The 17,259-nt window shown below is 45.2% G+C and overlaps 1 non-coding gene across 1 annotated transcript; it reads right to left on the reverse strand.

The window, feature by feature from the left end:
• Window positions 1-202: 202 nt before the first annotated feature.
• Window positions 203-275, reverse strand: trnar-ccu (transfer RNA arginine (anticodon CCU)). Its single transcript has one exon. It is a non-coding gene; the product is annotated as a tRNA-Arg (tRNA).
• Window positions 276-17,259: the final 16,984 nt, after the last annotated feature.

Consider the following 17,259-nt stretch of genomic DNA (forward strand, 5'->3'; position numbering starts at 1 on the left):
GTGTCAGGTTTTCAGCCATTGTGACTGTGCTGTCTCTTTCTGGGAATTCACCCCCATATGGTGCATACCCTGAAAATTCTGTATTTTTCTGCCACAATTTCCCACCAACCCAATACAGACCTGGGGACTTTTCTTGGGGAGATGAGAAATCGACTTGACCTCGGACAAAGGTCAGTCATGAAGACAGGGGTTAAATGGCTAACACCCCAGATGGGACTTGAACCCACAATCCCTGGCTTAGGAGGCCAGTGCCTTATCCATTAGGCCACTGGGACGATATGTCAGTGGTAAAAATGGCAGCCTTTACATACTGCTCCGAGTCCTCTCATAGTGTGTTTTTCTGAGATTTATATCCTTCCTGATTGTTTTTTTACCCCTTCCATTTCATGCTAAATTGTTCGCTGCTTGATAAATTGATCTTGCCTCCCATTTGGCCCCAGACGGACATTTGAGAAATCACAGCCGGTCAGACAGCGTCCGAGGAGCAGGAGAGTCGACATTTCGAGCATAGGCCTGAAGAGCTTATACTCGAAACATTGACTCCCCTGCTCCTCGGATGCCACCTGACCAGCTGTACTTTTCCAGCACCACACAGTTTGACTCTGATCTCTCACATCTGCAGTGCTCACTTTCTCCCAGTCGAGAAATCAACTCAACTCCAACTTTGCAGACCCACAGTTTGAGGCAAATGGAGCAGAAGGAAAAGGGCTCAATGTTATTGTGTGCAGCACTTTCAAGATATTTGCAGTTAGTGGGGAAGGAGGAAGTGGAGATGTTGCAAAAAGCTGCATTGAGGACAATTCAACAGAATCATAGCAGGCATTCAGCCCATTGTGGCTGTGCTGTCTCTTTCAGACAATTCACCCAAGATCTCCCAAATCCTGGAATTACCTTGTGTAAGTTTCTTTTACACATCATTTGCATAAGCTCAATGTAGGCACAGTGATTTTTAACAGAGTACTGTTGTTGATGTATATTTTAGAACATAGAACATAGAAAAGCACGGCACAGAATAAGCTCTTTGGCCCCCAATGTTGTGCTGAGGATTAATCCTAATGTAAAATAAAATAACTTCCCCTCCACACCCCTCAATTCACTGCTATCCACGTGCATGTCCAGCAGTCGCTTCAATGTCCCGAATGACTCTGCTTCCACCACCACCACTGGCAACACATTCCATGCATCCACAACTCTCTGCGTAAAGAACCTTCCTCTGACATTCCCTCTATACCTTTCTCCCAATATCTTCAAACTGTGACCCCTCGTGCCGGTCCACTTTGTTCCACAAATCCGGACGACACAGGTTTCTGTACAATGGTGGATGCTTTATTATCGGACAGTTGGCGAGAGATTCAAAATGTCCCCAAAGGTAGCCATGAGTCTACTTGGAATGACACTTCTCCATGAATCTCTGCCCTACACACAGAGACAGTATCTTTTATAGGAATTAAACAAAAGGGTTATCAGTCACATGGGCGATTGGATTAAACATAGTTTAAAGCAGGTAATTATCAATTTACAAAGCCCGATGAACAGCGATGTCCTGTGCTAACGTGTGAATAGATTACAGAAGCTCATTATCATATTCTTCAAAATGATGTGTTGATGGGAAGAGATGATAACAGAAGGGTTTTGCCTGCTGGAAATGGGGGATTCACATCCCTATGGTAATATGGAGGGGAAGGAAGACAATGGGAGTGGGAGGCAGTTTAACAGGGTTGTGGCCAAGGCTAGCAGTCATGTGTGGAAAGGGCAAATCCCTCTGTCCAGGACGACAGGGGGAATCCCCATTTGTGGCTCCACTCGGCTCTATTTCTGAGATACAGTCAGCCTCCCCCCTGACTGAGATGTTCTGTCTGTATTGTAAGAGGACAGGCTTTCCCTTGATACTGCAGTAAGTCCTTTGGGAGTGGAACGTTTAACCCTTGAGTCCCCAATGTGTCCTGAAAGAGAAGCAAAGCATGTAACTGACCCCTCTTTGTTCATTTTAACTTCCTCACCAAGATGCCAATATTTTCACGTACAAGTTTGAACAAGACGACTTTGCTGCACAGGCGCTATGACAACAGATGAACGGACACCGTGCAACAATCACCAGACACGGGTGTCCCCTCCCAGTCAGGGAACACTTCAGCAGTCAGGGACATTCACCCTCAGAGCTTCGGGTGACCATCCTCCAAGGGAGACTTCGGGATACACATCGACACAAAGTGGCCGACCAGAGGCTGATAGCCAAGTTCGATCCACATGGGGATGGCCTTAACTGGGACCTTGGGCTCATGTCACACTTCAGGGGACCCCACTACACTATACACTCTCGCAAAGACAGACGCACACACAGACACACACAACAGACACACACACACACACAGACACACACACACAGACACGCACACACATACAGACACACACACACACACACACACACACAAAGACACTCAGACACAAACACGCACACTCACACCCATAAACACACGCTCACAGGCTTATACTTCTTCACACTCACACTCACATGCACATAGTCACTCACTCTCTCTCTCTCGTGCACGCGTGTACACACACATAGGTCTTCGGGATGAATTTGTATTTGCACAATCTGCAGGCAGTCAATGCAGGCAGGCAGTCAATGGAGTATTTTATACATTCCACTTTGGAACTAGTACCAGTCTGCTCGGAGTGTGTCTGGGAAAATTAACAAACAGTGAAATTCACAACTAATCCTGGAGGAACCTGTTTGGGGGAGGTCACAGCACAGAAATAGACAAGTGAATATTTTACGTGTGGCCTTACAGTAAGTCTGCAGTGGTGGGTAGAGTGGGTTCTTTCTTGATTATATGTTTTATTGAGCTATGTCTCTTGATTAAACTTAAAATATAAGCCATAAGTATTAATTTCACCTGGAGCAGTGTTTGGTAGAGGAATAAGACAGTGCTATTTTCTGGGTCTGTAGATTGAAAGAAACAAAAATGGCTTTAGTAGAGGGATATGCTCTTCTTGTCGGATGTGGGAGTTTTAGGGAGAGTTTACCAGTTACTGAGGATTATGTCTGCAATAAATGCTGTTAGTTGGAGAAATCAGATTGAATGGATTGGTTGGGGGGAGAGAGTTAGAGACCATGAGGTATTCACAAAAGCCAGGGGATGTGATGGATGGCAGTTATAGGATGGGGGGAAAGTCTCAGATAGTCACATTGATGGGTTAACGCCAGGAAAGGTAAGAGAGGTAGGCAGGTAATGTAGGATTCTTCTGTGGTTATCCCCATTTCAAACAAATATGCTGTTTTGGAAAATGTAGGGAGTGATGGATTCTCAGGGGAACGTAGCACGAACAGCCAAGTGTCTGGTATTGAGACTGGCTCTAATGCAATGAGAGGTACGTCGGGTTCCAAGAGATCAATTGTGTTTGGGGACTCTCTAGTCCGAGGCACAGAGAGATGCGTGTGGACCACCTCCACCGCTGTGACTGTGTGTTCAACCTCATCCATCCTCTTTTCCAGGTCTCCCAGCTGCTGTTCATGCTTCTGCAGCATGATAGAGATCGGGGCCAGATTCACCTCTATCTGCTTCCCCAACATCTCGTGAGATTTCGCGAGCTCCTTCCCCAGGGCCTGGTAGGTAATCGAGTCCGAGGATCCTGCAGGCTGGGCCGGGGGCCTGGCCCCGGACACTGCTCCTCCCTTCTTCAACATCTCTGGACGATGAAAACGCAGGTAAGTTGATTTTTCACAATGTCCTGGGACTCCACAACCTTTTCAGAGTCCCCGGATATCGCGATGGTCCGGATTGGGTGGGATAGAAATTCTTCCCCCTTGTGCTGTGGTGTGAAGCTCTGCAACATGATCGTCTGAGATCACCGCCATCTTGGATCCCCAGAGTGCAGTGAGAGAATAAAACTCAGAAAAACACACAATGAGAGGTCAGGGTGCAGTATTTGAAGTCTGCTATTTTGGTTTGCACATTCTCTCCATGGGGTACTCCGGGTGCTTTGGTTTCCTCCCACAGCCCAAAGATGTGCAGTTTCGGTGGATTGGCTTTGGGGAATGCAGGGTGAGAGGGTAGGGGTTGAAACCTGGGTGGGATGCTCTTCAAAGGGTCAGTGTGGACGTGATAGGCTGAATGGCCTGCCCTCCTCATCCTTGGGCTTTTATAAACAATTTTGGAGCATGAGCAGCCTGATTAGAGTAAACAGCCAAGGTCTTTTCCCTGGGGTGGGGGACTCCAGAACTAGAGGGCTTAGGTTTAGGGTGAGAGGGAAAAGATATAAAAGAGACCTAAGGGGCAACTTTTTCAGGCAGAGGGTGGTGTGTGTGTGTGGAATGAGCTGCCAGAGGAAGTGGTGGAGGCTGGTACAATTACATCGTTTAAAAGGCATCTGGATGGGTATATGAATACGAAAGGTTTGGAGGGGCTAGATTGGGTTGGGATATCTGTTCGGCATGGACGGGTTGGACCGAGGGTGAGTTTCTGTGCTGTACATTTCTATGACTCGATGACTGGAAGTGTCAGTCTGAGTAAATCCGTTGTCTAGCTCCTGGCAATGTGACCCCATTGGATGAGGTGAACCCAGCTCATGACCCCTTTGGCCAAAGCTATGGAACATTCAGGAAGATCAGGGAAAAGAAGGATATGAACACACACCTGGATGCCAGTCCCTGAGCAAAGCCTTGACTGGGATCTGCAGCAGAGCTCTGACCATCTGCTCCAAACTTGTTCATAAAAGCCCTAGAGTGAGGGGGACAAGCCATTCACCCCATCAAGTCCACACTCAGCCTCTGAACAGCATCCCATCCAGGCCCAATCCCTATCCTATCACCCTGCATTCCCCAAAACCAATCCACCGAACCTGCACATCTTTGGGCTGTGGGAGGAACACAATGCACTCCGAGTCCCCCATGGAGAGAATGTGCAAACTCTACACAAACAGACACCCAAGGGAGGAATCAAAGCCAGGTCCTTGACACTGTGAGTCACCATGCCAGCCCCAGGAGAATCTCAGCAGTTCTTTCCCCATTGTGGCTCTGCTGTCTCTTTCAGGTAATTTCGACCCAATCCTGCAGATCCCCGACAACTTTGTGCAAGTTCATGTTGGACAGCACTTCCCATCAACTGAATGCAGACATGAGGATGTTTATAATGTAGATAAGAAGTAAAACTCAGAGGGCAACCTATGAACGTTAGCCACGCGGGACAGGATTGGAACCTACAATCCCTGGCTGAGGAAGCCCAATATTTTATTCATTAGGCCACTGGGGCTACATGTCTGTTGTCAAACCGGCAGCCTTTAAATACAGCACCCTGATGGCTCATATTGTGTTTTTCAAAGTTATTTACTCTCACTGATTGTTTTTTACAACTTCCATCTTATGCTAAAAAAATTGGCTGCTTGATAAATCATTCTCGCTTCCTATTTGTCCCCAAATGGACAGACAAGAAACCAACCAAACTCTAAACATTGCACAACTCAAGTCTAAGGAAAATGGAGCAGACAGGAAAATAGCAAAGGGTTCAATGTTATTTTGTGCAGCACTTTCAAGATATTTGCAGTTAGTGGGGTGGAAGTAGGTGGAGATGTTGCAAAAAGTTACATTGAGGACAAATGCTTTCTTTGGTTAGACCACACTTGGAATACTGCGTCCAGTTCTGGTCACCCTATTATAGGAAAGATGCTGATTGGAGGAAAGTATAGAGGGGATGTCAGAGCGGGGTTCTTTATACAGAGAGTTTTGAGAGCATGGAATGCGTTGCCAGCAGCAGTTGTGGAAGCAAGGTCACTGGGAACATTTAAGAAACTGCTGGACATGCATATGGTCACAGACATTTGAGGGTGTATACATGAGGATCAATGGTCGGCACAACATCGTGGGCTGAAGGGCCTGTTCGGTGCTGTACTGTTCTATGTTCTATGTAGTATGTTCTAAATCAACAGAATCTTAGCGGGCATTCAGCCCATTGTGGCTGCGCTGTCTCTTTCAGACAATTCTCCCCAAGATCTCCCAAATCCTGGAATTGCCTTTTGCAAGTTTTTATTACACATCATTCACCATAATCTCAACACAGGCACAGTGATTTTGAACAGAGTAGTTGAAAAAAGTTGGCATGGGACAAAAGTCAGCTGCAAAAACCAAGCTTAAAACGTAAGCAGCCCAGAGGTAAATTAAACCCACAATCCCACACTTAGGAGGACAGTGGTTTACCCAATATGCTTCTAGGGCACACAAAGTCATTTGCCAGTGTAAAGTCTTGGCACCAATGAGTGTTACAGCCCAGCATGTTCCAACATCTCAGATGACATGTTGTGGGATACACGAAAGTTTCGGGCAGCTGCTGCCAAGGTATAACAGGGAAACAACACAGTCTCAGGTCTTTCTGACAAATTATCACATCGTTCTTTCAATTCTCAGACCCTCTTGGTGCCTGACAATGAGCAGAGATCGGTTCCTGCTCAAGTAGAAAATGCCTTTTTGTTCACAACGATACAGAAGCTTTGAGAAATGTCAACATTTCAATGTTTTGTTGGTTCTTATCTCTCTGCATAGGCTGTACACAACTGATTTAGAATCAAGGAAAGCATACCAAACGCCTTCTTCACTATCCTATCGATCTGTGACTCTACTTTCAAGGAGCTATGAACCTACACTCTCAGGTCTCTTTGTTCACCAACACTCCCTGGGACATTCCCATTAAGTCTATAAGCCCAGCTAAGATTTGCTTTCCCAAAATGCAGCACCTCACATTGATCTAAATTAAACTCCACCCATCACTCCTCAGCTCATTGGCCCTTCGAATCAAGATCCCGTTGTAATCTGAGGGAACCTTCTTTGCTGTCCACTGCACCTCCAATTTTAGTGTCATCTGCAAACTTACTAATGATACCTCATAATGATACTAACATATATATAAATGACAGAAAGTAGTGGACCCAGCACTGATTCTTGTGGCACTCCATTGGTCACAGGGCTCCAGTCTGAAAAACAACCCTCCACCACCATCCTCTGTCTCCTACCTTTGAGCCAGTTCTGTATCCAAATAGCTAGTCCTCCCTGCATTCCATGAGATCTAACCTTGCTGATCAGCCTCCCATGGGGAACCTTGTCGAACGCCTTACTGAAGTCCATATAGATCACATCCACCTCTCTGCCCTCATCAATCCTCTTTGTGACTTTTTCAGAAAACTCAATCATGTTTTTGAGTCATGATTTCTCCAGCATTTTCTCTGTTTCAGATTTCCAGCATTCACAGCATTTAGCTTTTATTGCAGAGCTTGCCATTTCACTTGGCAATGAAAAACGTTTTGTGATTTACACATGAAAGAACTGAAACCAACCTGGACATTCTAAAAGATGAGAGACTTCACACACAATCCAGATTTTTTTCAATAGATAATTTCAGTGACATCACACTGTAAACTTTTGCCATAAATTCTGTGTCTTACAATCTTATACTCCACAACCACCTGACGAAGCAGCAGCGCTCCGAAAGCTAGTACTTTGAAATAAACCTGTTGGACGACAACCTGGTGTTGTCTGATTTTTAACGATGATTATTCAAAACTTGCACAAGGTAATTCCAGGAATTGGGAGATCTTGGGGTGAATTGTCTGAAAGAGACAGCACAGCCACAATGGGCTGAATGCCTGCTATGATTCTGTTGATCTGTCCTCAATGCAGCTGTTTGCAACATCTCCACTTACTCCTTCCCCACTAACTACAAATATCTTCAAGGTGCTGCACAAAATAACATTGAGCCCTTTGCTATTTTCTCGTCTGCTCCATATTCCTCAGACTTGAGTTGTGCAACATTGGAGTTTGTTTAATTTCTCGTCTGTCCGTTTGGGGACAAATGGGAAGCGAGATTGATTAATCAAGCAGCCAACAATTTAGCATGAGATGGTCGGGGTCAAAAACAAATACTGAGAGTATAACACTCAGAAACACACAGTATGAGAGGTCGGGTGCAGTACATAAATGCTGTGATAGGCAGCCTAATGTGTGGCCCCAGTGGCCTAATGGATATGGCAGTGGCCTTCTCAGCCAGGGATTGTGGGTTCGAGTCCCATCTAGGGTGTCAGTCACTTGCCCTTAGTCAACTTGATTTCTAATCTACTTTCGGAAAATCTCCATGTCTGCATTCAGTTGATGGGAAGTGGTGCCCAACATCTTCTTGCGCAAGATTGAGGTGAATTGTCTGAAAGAGACAGCACAGTCATAATGGCTGAAAACCTGCTGAGATCCTCCTGGGAATGACGTGGTGGCTCAGTGGGCAGCACTGCTGCCTCACAGCATCAGGGACCTGGCTTTGATTCCTCCCTTGGGTGTCTGTTTGTGTCGAGTTTGCACATTCTCTCCATGGGGTACTCCGGGTGCTTTGGTTTCCTCCCACAGCCCAAAGATGTGCAGGTTCGGTGGATTGGATTTGGGGAACGCAGGGTGAGAGGATAGGGGTTGGGCCTGGATGGGATGCTCTTCAGAGGGTCAGTGTGGATGTGATGGGCTGAATGGCCTGCACAACTCACGCAAGGACTTTTATGAACAGGTTTGGAGCAGATGCTCTGAGCTCCACTGCAGGACCCAGTCAAGGCTTTGCTAAGGGTTTGGCGTTCAGGTGTGTTTTCCTCTTCTCCTGTCCCTGATCTTCCAGAATCTTCTGTGGCTTTGGCCAATACGGTCATGAACTTGGTTCACATCATCCAATGGGGTCACACCAATACCCTTCACTGTTGTCATGCCAGGATCAGTAAAGTCGATTGACTCAGGCTGACACTTCTCCAATATACGACCCTCAGTCTGGTTGGAACTGGTTCTTCTTGAATCTATGTAGCTCTTTGATCTTAGTTGCACTGTTCACTGGAGCTGATAGCTGCTGTTTAATTTAGTTTGGCCAATTTTCTATCAGGTCAAATTTCTCCAGCTGAGGATCAAGTGAGAATGCCTGATTTTGTTGCCATGGTCACCTGACCACACAGGATTGAGATCAGCTGCACAGTGAAGGTTTCAACAAGATCAAAACACCAATAAAACTTGAGCCCACAATCTCTGGTTTAGGAACTTCGTGCCTTACCCATGAGGTCACTGGTTTCAAACAGATAGACCTACCTATCTATGAATAAAGCAACTTCTGTTTTGGTTGTGTTGGTGTCAGTCAAAGCTATATTCTGTCAACATTACCAGCTGAACCCCAGATTACCTGCATGTTTGGTATTTATGATAAGGTCCAATATGTCAATGGAAATGATTGAAATCTGGGTGTTCAAGGTTGGAACTGATGGGGCTGTGGCTATGCCTTTGGGTCCTTACCTTTCTTAGTCAAGGTATTGAATACAATTGCAAGGAGGCTATGATGGAGATGTGAGGTAGTTAGGCCATTGTTGGAGACCTTGGAGTGCCACATCCACAGATTGGACAAACATTTGTGGGAAGGCAACTGCTGAGGCTGACTCACAGAGTTTACAGAGGGAGATGGATGGGTTAAGGGAGTAGCCAAAAACACAGCAAATGAAATACAATGTGGGAACGTGTGAGGTCATACACTTTGGCAGGAAGAATAAAGCAGCTGGATATTATTTTTTAGATTAGATTAGATTGAGATAGATTCCCTACAGTGTGGAAACGGGCCCTTCGGCCCAGTTTCAATGGAGAAAGACAGCAGAATGTTCCAGCACAGAGAGATATGAAATGTGTTTTTGCGGTCTCACTGTAGATCCTTTGCTGTGACCAACCTTCATGGTAATATCGGTGAGATGTTCACAACAATATAACAACAACAAAACAATACAAATCAATAAATTTAAAAAAACACAAGAAAAATGTAAAAAAAATTCCAACCCGCCCTCAGTTTTGTTGTGTACCATACTTGTGAGAAAATCCATGGGGATGTGCTCCATAACAATCTTCCGCCAACACAACAGGCCCAGGGGGGTTTTCATATAACTAACCTAACAAGATATTCTTTCTTGCACAAAATATGAGGATATTGAGATGTTTTTCGTCTGCTCATCTGCAGGGAGCACACTGGGCAGGCCCAGAAGAAGAGAGATCGGGTCCTTCTCACCCTTACACCCAAAGTCTTCTCCATGGCACCCACCACAGCACTCCAGTATGTTTGAAGCTTCCCACAGGACCAGAGACAATGGGTAAGAGTGCCTGTACCGACCTTGCACTTGAAACATGTTGAAGATACCAGTGGTTTAAATTTTGACAAACAGTCTGGGGCCAAGTGGGACCTGTGGAGAATCTTCAACTGTAAAGCATGGGTCCAATTGCAAACTGATACCTTGCCTCTGAGGAGACTTCAACATCTAGCTCTCTCTTCCAAACCAAACAGAGTCGGTCAAACTCATCTGAGGGTGTACCCCCCCCCAATTGATGACATAAAGTGCTGACAGAAAGTGTACTCTTAGCACTAAGCACCCTCCTCTCTCTGTCGGATGTGTCGGGATCAGTCAAATGTGTTGTCTTTTTTGAATAAAATCCCTAACTTGAGAAAAATGAAAGAGGTCCTTGTTAGATAGCTCGTGTTTCTGTGCTAACTGATCGAAGGACATCATTGTGTCTCCCACAAACAAAAGACCCGCACAAGACACACCCCTAGATGCCCAATGTTTGGATCCTGAATCTATCATCCCCGGTTGAAAACCCGGCATATCCGGTGGAAGAGAAGATGTCTTGCCAATATTGCTTTCCCTCTGCTGAATTGCCCTCCGTGTTTTAACAGTATCAATAACTATTGGGTAATTGCAATATTCCCTAACTGTCCTCATTTTGTCCAAACACAGCAAGTGAGTAAGGGGTCACCTTAGTCTGGGAGGTTTCAATATCGAACCATATTGAAAGAGGGTCCCCACAAGCCCAATCACTCATGTAGGATAAAAGTGAGCTTCGTTGGTAGCTTTTAATGTCTGGGAGATCCACTCCCCCCAGTCTGTGAGACAATCGCAGTTTAGCTCATTTAATGAGGGGCCACTGACGATGCCAAATAAAGGGGCTGAACCAGCCGTTCAGTCTCCTGAATGTTTGCTTATCGAAAATCAGGGGGAGCATCCATATAGGGTATAGTAAACAAGGGAGAATATTCATCTTAATAAGCGCTATCCGACCCAACCACGAGACCAGAAGCACCTCCATCTTTGAAGGTCTTGTTTGATTTTGTCAAATAATTGAAGAAAATTGGCTTTGAACAACCGATTCAGAACTGGAGTAATGAACATGCTCAAATACACAAAACCCCCCTGTGACCATTTAAATGGGAATCGATATTCACCCTCAAGACTTAACACTTTCATAAGACCACCCATAGACATAGCCTCTGATTTTGAAAGATTAATCTTGTCCCCCAAAAAGGTGCCAAACACACAGATGCATGCTAACAGGCGAGGGACTGAAACTGCTGGATTTGACGAAAGAATTAAGACATCGACCACAGACAATAAACTGTGATGTAAATTTGACCCCCCGTCTGGAGCTGATATATTGGGATCCCTATGTATGCCCTCCACCAATGATTCAATCCTCACTGTAAAAAGCAGTGGCGAAAGGGAACAGACCTGCCGGCTGACCCAAAAAATGTTAAAATTGCCTGATCACACCCTGTTGGTGATGATTGCAGTGAGAGGGTCATTGTGGAGAACCTTTCACATCTTTTAAAAACTTCGTCCAAAAACAGAACGCTCCAGAGTATAGAAAAGGTACGGCACTCAACTCGGTCAAGCGCCTTCTCTGTGTCTAGAGAAATCACCAATCCCTATATTGACTGTTGTTGACACACTTGAATTACATTAACCAGCCTCCTATCATTATTGGAGCATCTGCGGCCCTTTATGAAGCCCGTCTGGTCCTTTTTAACAATAGAAGGTAACACAGTCTCCAGCCTGAACACAAGAGTATTAGAGAGGATTTTAAAGTCCACATTTAAGAGTGAAATGGGCCTGTACAAAGCACAGTCCCCCGGGACCTTCCCTTTTTTAAGAATAAGCGAAATATTGGCCTCTCTCAGAGATGGCGGGAGACAATCATGGCTGTATGAGTCATTAAACATGTTGAACATCGGGCCTGACAATATGTTTATAAATTCCTTCTAGAATTCGCTGGGAAGTCCATCAGGACCAGGTGCCTTTCCACTCTGAAGCTGCTTCACAGCCTCCTGCACCTCTTGCTCTGATAAGGGGACATTGTGAAAAGACTCTTGTTCGGGGGTCACACCCGGGAGCTCCAGATCCTTGAATAAAGCCTCCATTTTGGCCCACCCCTCCTCACAAACCTCAGATTGATATAACTTAGAGTAAAATCTCTGGAATGACACATTAATCTTTTTGGAGTCACACGTTCGGTTCCCAGACACCTTCCCTAATCACTGTATTGTCTTGAAGGGCGCTCCTTTTCCTAGCGAGATATGCTAAGAATTTGCCAGACCTGTCTCCATGATCATATAACCTTTGCTTTGCAAAACTAAGCTTGTTCTTTGCTGTCTGCGTGAGCACGGGATTCAATACAGACCGCAGCGCCGTAATCCTCTGTAATTTGACCAACGAGGGCCTGTCAAAGTAGGCCTTCTCAGCAGCCTTCAACCATGCTTCGAGGAGACGTTGCTGCTCACCCTTCTGCTGCCTCCTACTGGCAGTGTAGGAAATAACTGACCCACTGGCATAGGCTTTGGCAATTTTCGAAAGGAAGGATGGGCTACTAACCGACTGTGAGTTAATGTCTAGGAAAGCCCAAAATTCCCGAGAGAAACACTCCACAAATGTATTATCCTTGAGGATAAAGGGATCCATTTGCCAGTGCCTTGGACCCACTGTAACGTCCTTAATCTTAACCAACAGGTACACTGGAGTGTGATCAGAGATCGTAATATTACCGATCGTACAAGGTGCCACCAAGTCCAGGGTTGCCACGGGGATTGGAAAAGAATCAATCCTGGTGTGACATCTGTGTGGATTGGGAAAAACCGTAAAATCCCTGCCTGTAGGGTGGAGACACCTCCAGATGTCCACCAACCCTCACTCCACACACAGAACCACTAATTGTTAAGTTTGTACAGAGGGTATCAGGGGGCCTTTGGGCAATGTCTGTACTGTGGGATGCATGAGACAGTTAAAATCTCCCCCTTTAGTGATATGCCAGGACTCTAGACCGATCAATTTAGAAAACGCATCTAGCAAAATGTTGAGGGGATGAGCTGGAGGGCATTAAGCATTTAAAACACCATATTCTTCCCCATTTATCCAGGCTATAAGAATTACAAATCTCCTGTGTGTGTGTCTTTAACACACTCTCGTAACTTTTATGGGAGATTCCTCCTCACCAATACAGCCACTCCCCTACTTCTGGTATTAAATGATGTGAAATAAACCTGATCAAGGCCATTCTGCTGTCGTTTCAAATGCTCCCTGTCATCCAAGTGTGTCTCCTGTAACAAAGGAATATCCACTTTCTCCTTTCTAAGACTCAAAAGTACCTTCTTCCTCTTCATTGGTGAGTGACTTCCCTTGATATTCCAGGTTCACCATTTAATCACATCATCAGCCATAACCTTCTGCAGTAACATTTAAATTCCAGAGAGGAGGAACTCAAACCACAAATCACTGAGCCTTAGTGTCATATGATCCATCAAATATAAAAACTACATAAACTGAAACCACGACATTTAACAAACCTACAAAACTATCAAAGATTAAAAGCAATACAAACCACCATATAAAGTGCTAATGGCGCTGAATAGGGGAACTCACCTCCTGCCCAAAGGGGGCAACTACCCATCCCAAGCTGCCCATAAGTGGGCATCTAGCCATCCCATCCAGTTTCACTCCTTCTAGCGAGAGCCGTACCACAAACACAAGCAGAGTACAAAGTAAATATACCATAATATGAATAAAGAAAAAAAACATTAAAGATCGATGGGGTAAATTCCCCACCCATCCTCTGGTATAACTTCACTTAGAAATTGAAAGTACACATCTCAACCGCCACCAAACACAGTTTAAACCAGATTATTACCAATTGGGAAAACAAGGAAAAGAAAGCTCCAACTGGACTTCCTCGTTTTTTTAAAAAAACAACAAAAATGTAACCAAACCGCGGGGGTGGTACAGTGGTTAGCACTGCTGCCTCACAGCCTCAGAGACCCGGGTTCAATTCCCGCCTCAGGCGACTCTCTGTGTGGAGTTTGCACATTCTCCCCGTGTCTGTGTGGGTTTCCTTCGGGTGCTCCGGTTTCCTCCCACAATTCAAAAATGTGCAGGTTCGGTGAATTGGCCATGCTAAATTGTCCGTAGTGTTTGGTGAAGGGGTAAATGTAGGAGTATGGGTCTGGGTGGTATACGCTTCAGCAGTCCAGTGTGGACATGTTGGGCCGAAGGGCCTGTTTCCACACTGTAAGTAATCTAATCAAACAACTAAATTGTTTCTCCTAAATTGTTCAGGTTCAGTTAATTTGTCCACAAAGTCTCTTGCCTTCTCTGATGTATCAAAGAGATGTAAGGTTATCGGAGCACCGCCGGATACCTCAGAGAATACTGGATCCCAAACTCCCTCAGTCTTCTCTTGGCAGAAACATTATCCGTCAGGGGGCGGGAATTAAACAGCCAGGGCTGACAAAGGAAGTCAGGAAATGTATCATAGGGAAAGAGAGAGCCTTCAAAGTGGGCAAGAGCACTGGGAAATCAGAAGATTGGGAAGACGACAAAAATAAACAGAGGATAACAAAGACATAGAAATAGGAAGGAGAGGATCAAATATGAAGGTAAGCTAGCCAGTAATATTAGAAATGATTGTTAAAGTTTCTTTCAATCCATAAGAAACAAATGAAAGGCAAAAGTAGAAATTGGGCTGTTCCAAATTGATGCAGGAAGGTTCGTGAAGGGAGATAAGGAAATGGCTGAAGAACTTGGTAAATACTTTTTGTCAGTCTTCACAGTGGGAGACATGAGCATTATCCTAAGAATTAAGGAGAGTCAGGGGCCAGATTTGAATATGGTAGCCATTACAAAAGAGGAAGTGCTAGAAAAGCTCAAAGGTCTAAAAATTGATAAATCTACTGGCCCCTGTGGCCTACATCCTAGAGTTCTGAGGGAGGTGGCTGAGGAAATAGTAGAGGCTAGTTTTAATCTTCCAAAAATCACTGGAGTCAGGGAAATTCCCAGGTGATTGGAAAATCCCTGTTGTAAACCCCTTGTTCAAGAAAAGATCAAGATAAAAGATGGAAAATTATAGGCCGGTTAGCCTAACCTCGGTTGTAGGTTAAATTCTAGGATCCATCATTAAGGATGAGATTTCTAAATTCTTGGAAGTGCAGGGTTGGATTAGAACAAGTCAGCATGGATTTAGTAAAAGGAGGTCATGCCTGACAAACCTGTTAGAATTCTTTGAAGAGGTAACAAGTAGGTTAGACCAGGGAAACCCAGTGGTTGTTATCTACCTAGATTTCCAAAAGGCATTTGATAAGGTGCCTCATGGGAGACTGCTGAGTAAGGTGGGGGCCCATGGTGTTCGAGGTGAGCTTCTGGCATGGATTGCGAATTTGCTATCAGACAGAAGGCAGAGAGTTGGGGTAAAATGTTCTTTCTTGGAATTGCAGCTGGTGACAAGTGGTGTCCCGTAGGGTTCAGTGTTGGGGCCGCAGCTGTTCACTTTATATATTAATGATCTGGATGAAGGGACTGGGGGGCATTCTGGTGAAGTTCACCGATGATGCAAAGTTAAGCAGACAAACAGGTCGTTCTGAGGAGGTGGGAGGCTGCAGAAAGTTTTAGACAGTTTAGGAGAGTGGTCCAGGAAATGGCTGATGAAATTCAACCTGAGCAAATGCTCGGACTTGCACTTTGGAAAAAGGAATACAGGCATGGACTATTTTTTAAACAGTGAGAAAATTCATAAAGCCAAAAGTACAAAGGGATCTGGGAATGATAGTCCAGGAATCTCTAAAGGTTGACTTGCAGGTTGAGGCCGTGGTTAAGAAAACAAATGTAATGTTGCCATTTATCTCAAGAGGGTTGGAATGTAAAAGCAGCGATGTCCTTCTGAGACTTTATAAAGCTCTGGTTAGACCCCATTTGAAATACTGTATCCAATTTTGGGCTCCACACCTCAGGAAGGACATACTGGCACTGGAGCATGTCCAGCGGAGATTCACACAGATGATCCCTGGAATGGGAGGCTTAACATACAATGAACAGCTGAGGATCCTGGGATTGTATTGATTAGAGTTTAGAAGTTTGAGCGGAGATCTAATACAAATTTACGAGATAATACATGGCTTAGAAAGGGTGGATGCTGGGAATGTGTTTCCATCAGGACCCATGGGCACAGCCTGAGAATTAGAGGGGGTCAATTTAGAACGGAAATGAGGAGACATTTCTTCAGGCAGAGAGTGGTGGGCCTGTGGAATTCATTGCCGTGGAGCGCAGCAGAGGCCAGGACGTTAATTGGCTTCAGGGCAGAGATTAATAAATTCTTAATCGCACAAGGAATTAAGGGTGACGATGAGAGTGGCACAAAGTGGCGTTGAAATGCCCATCATTCACGATTGAATGGGGGGGTGGACCCGATGGGCTGAATGGCCTTACTTCCATTCCTATGTCTTAGGCTCATCATCGTAAGGTTTTCTTTTCTGGTTTCCCACCGCTGAGAAGTCCTGGAAAGGCATGGAAATTAGGGCCTTCAGATCCTTCCCCTGGAAACAGGTAACACTATGGGCAATTTAACATGGTCAATTCACCTTTGTACTGTGGGAGGAGACCAGAGCAATGTGCAAACTCCACACAGGCAGTTATCTAAGGCTGGAATTGAACCTGGGACCCTGGTATTGTGAGACAGCAGTGCTAACCACTGAGCCACCTGATTCTGGAAGCTGCCACAATTCTCTCCTTAGCTCTGTAGTTCATGCAGTTTTTGAGCAAAGTAAAATGTAGTTCTGCAAATACAAATTCACCCCACAAACTTTTATGTGCGTGTGTGTGTGTGCATGTGCGTGTGTGTGTGTGCGTGTGCATGTGTGTGTGCGTGTGTGTGCACGTGTGTGTGTGCGTGTGCATTTGTGTGCGTGTGTGTGTGCCTCTGTGTGTGTGTGCGTGTGCGTGTGCATTTGTGTGCGTGTGTGTGTGTGCGTGTGTGTGTGCGTGTGTGTACGTGTGTGCGTGTGTGTGCGTGCGTTTGTGCGTTTGTGTGCGTGTGTGTGCTTCAGCAATTCATACACATACACACACATAGGTATATACACACACATAGATATATACACACACACACAAATAAGTTTGTGTGATGAACTTGTA

This window comes from Chiloscyllium punctatum, chromosome 18 (assembly GCF_047496795.1).
Source record: "Chiloscyllium punctatum isolate Juve2018m chromosome 18, sChiPun1.3, whole genome shotgun sequence".
Lineage (NCBI taxonomy): Eukaryota > Metazoa > Chordata > Chondrichthyes > Orectolobiformes > Hemiscylliidae > Chiloscyllium > Chiloscyllium punctatum.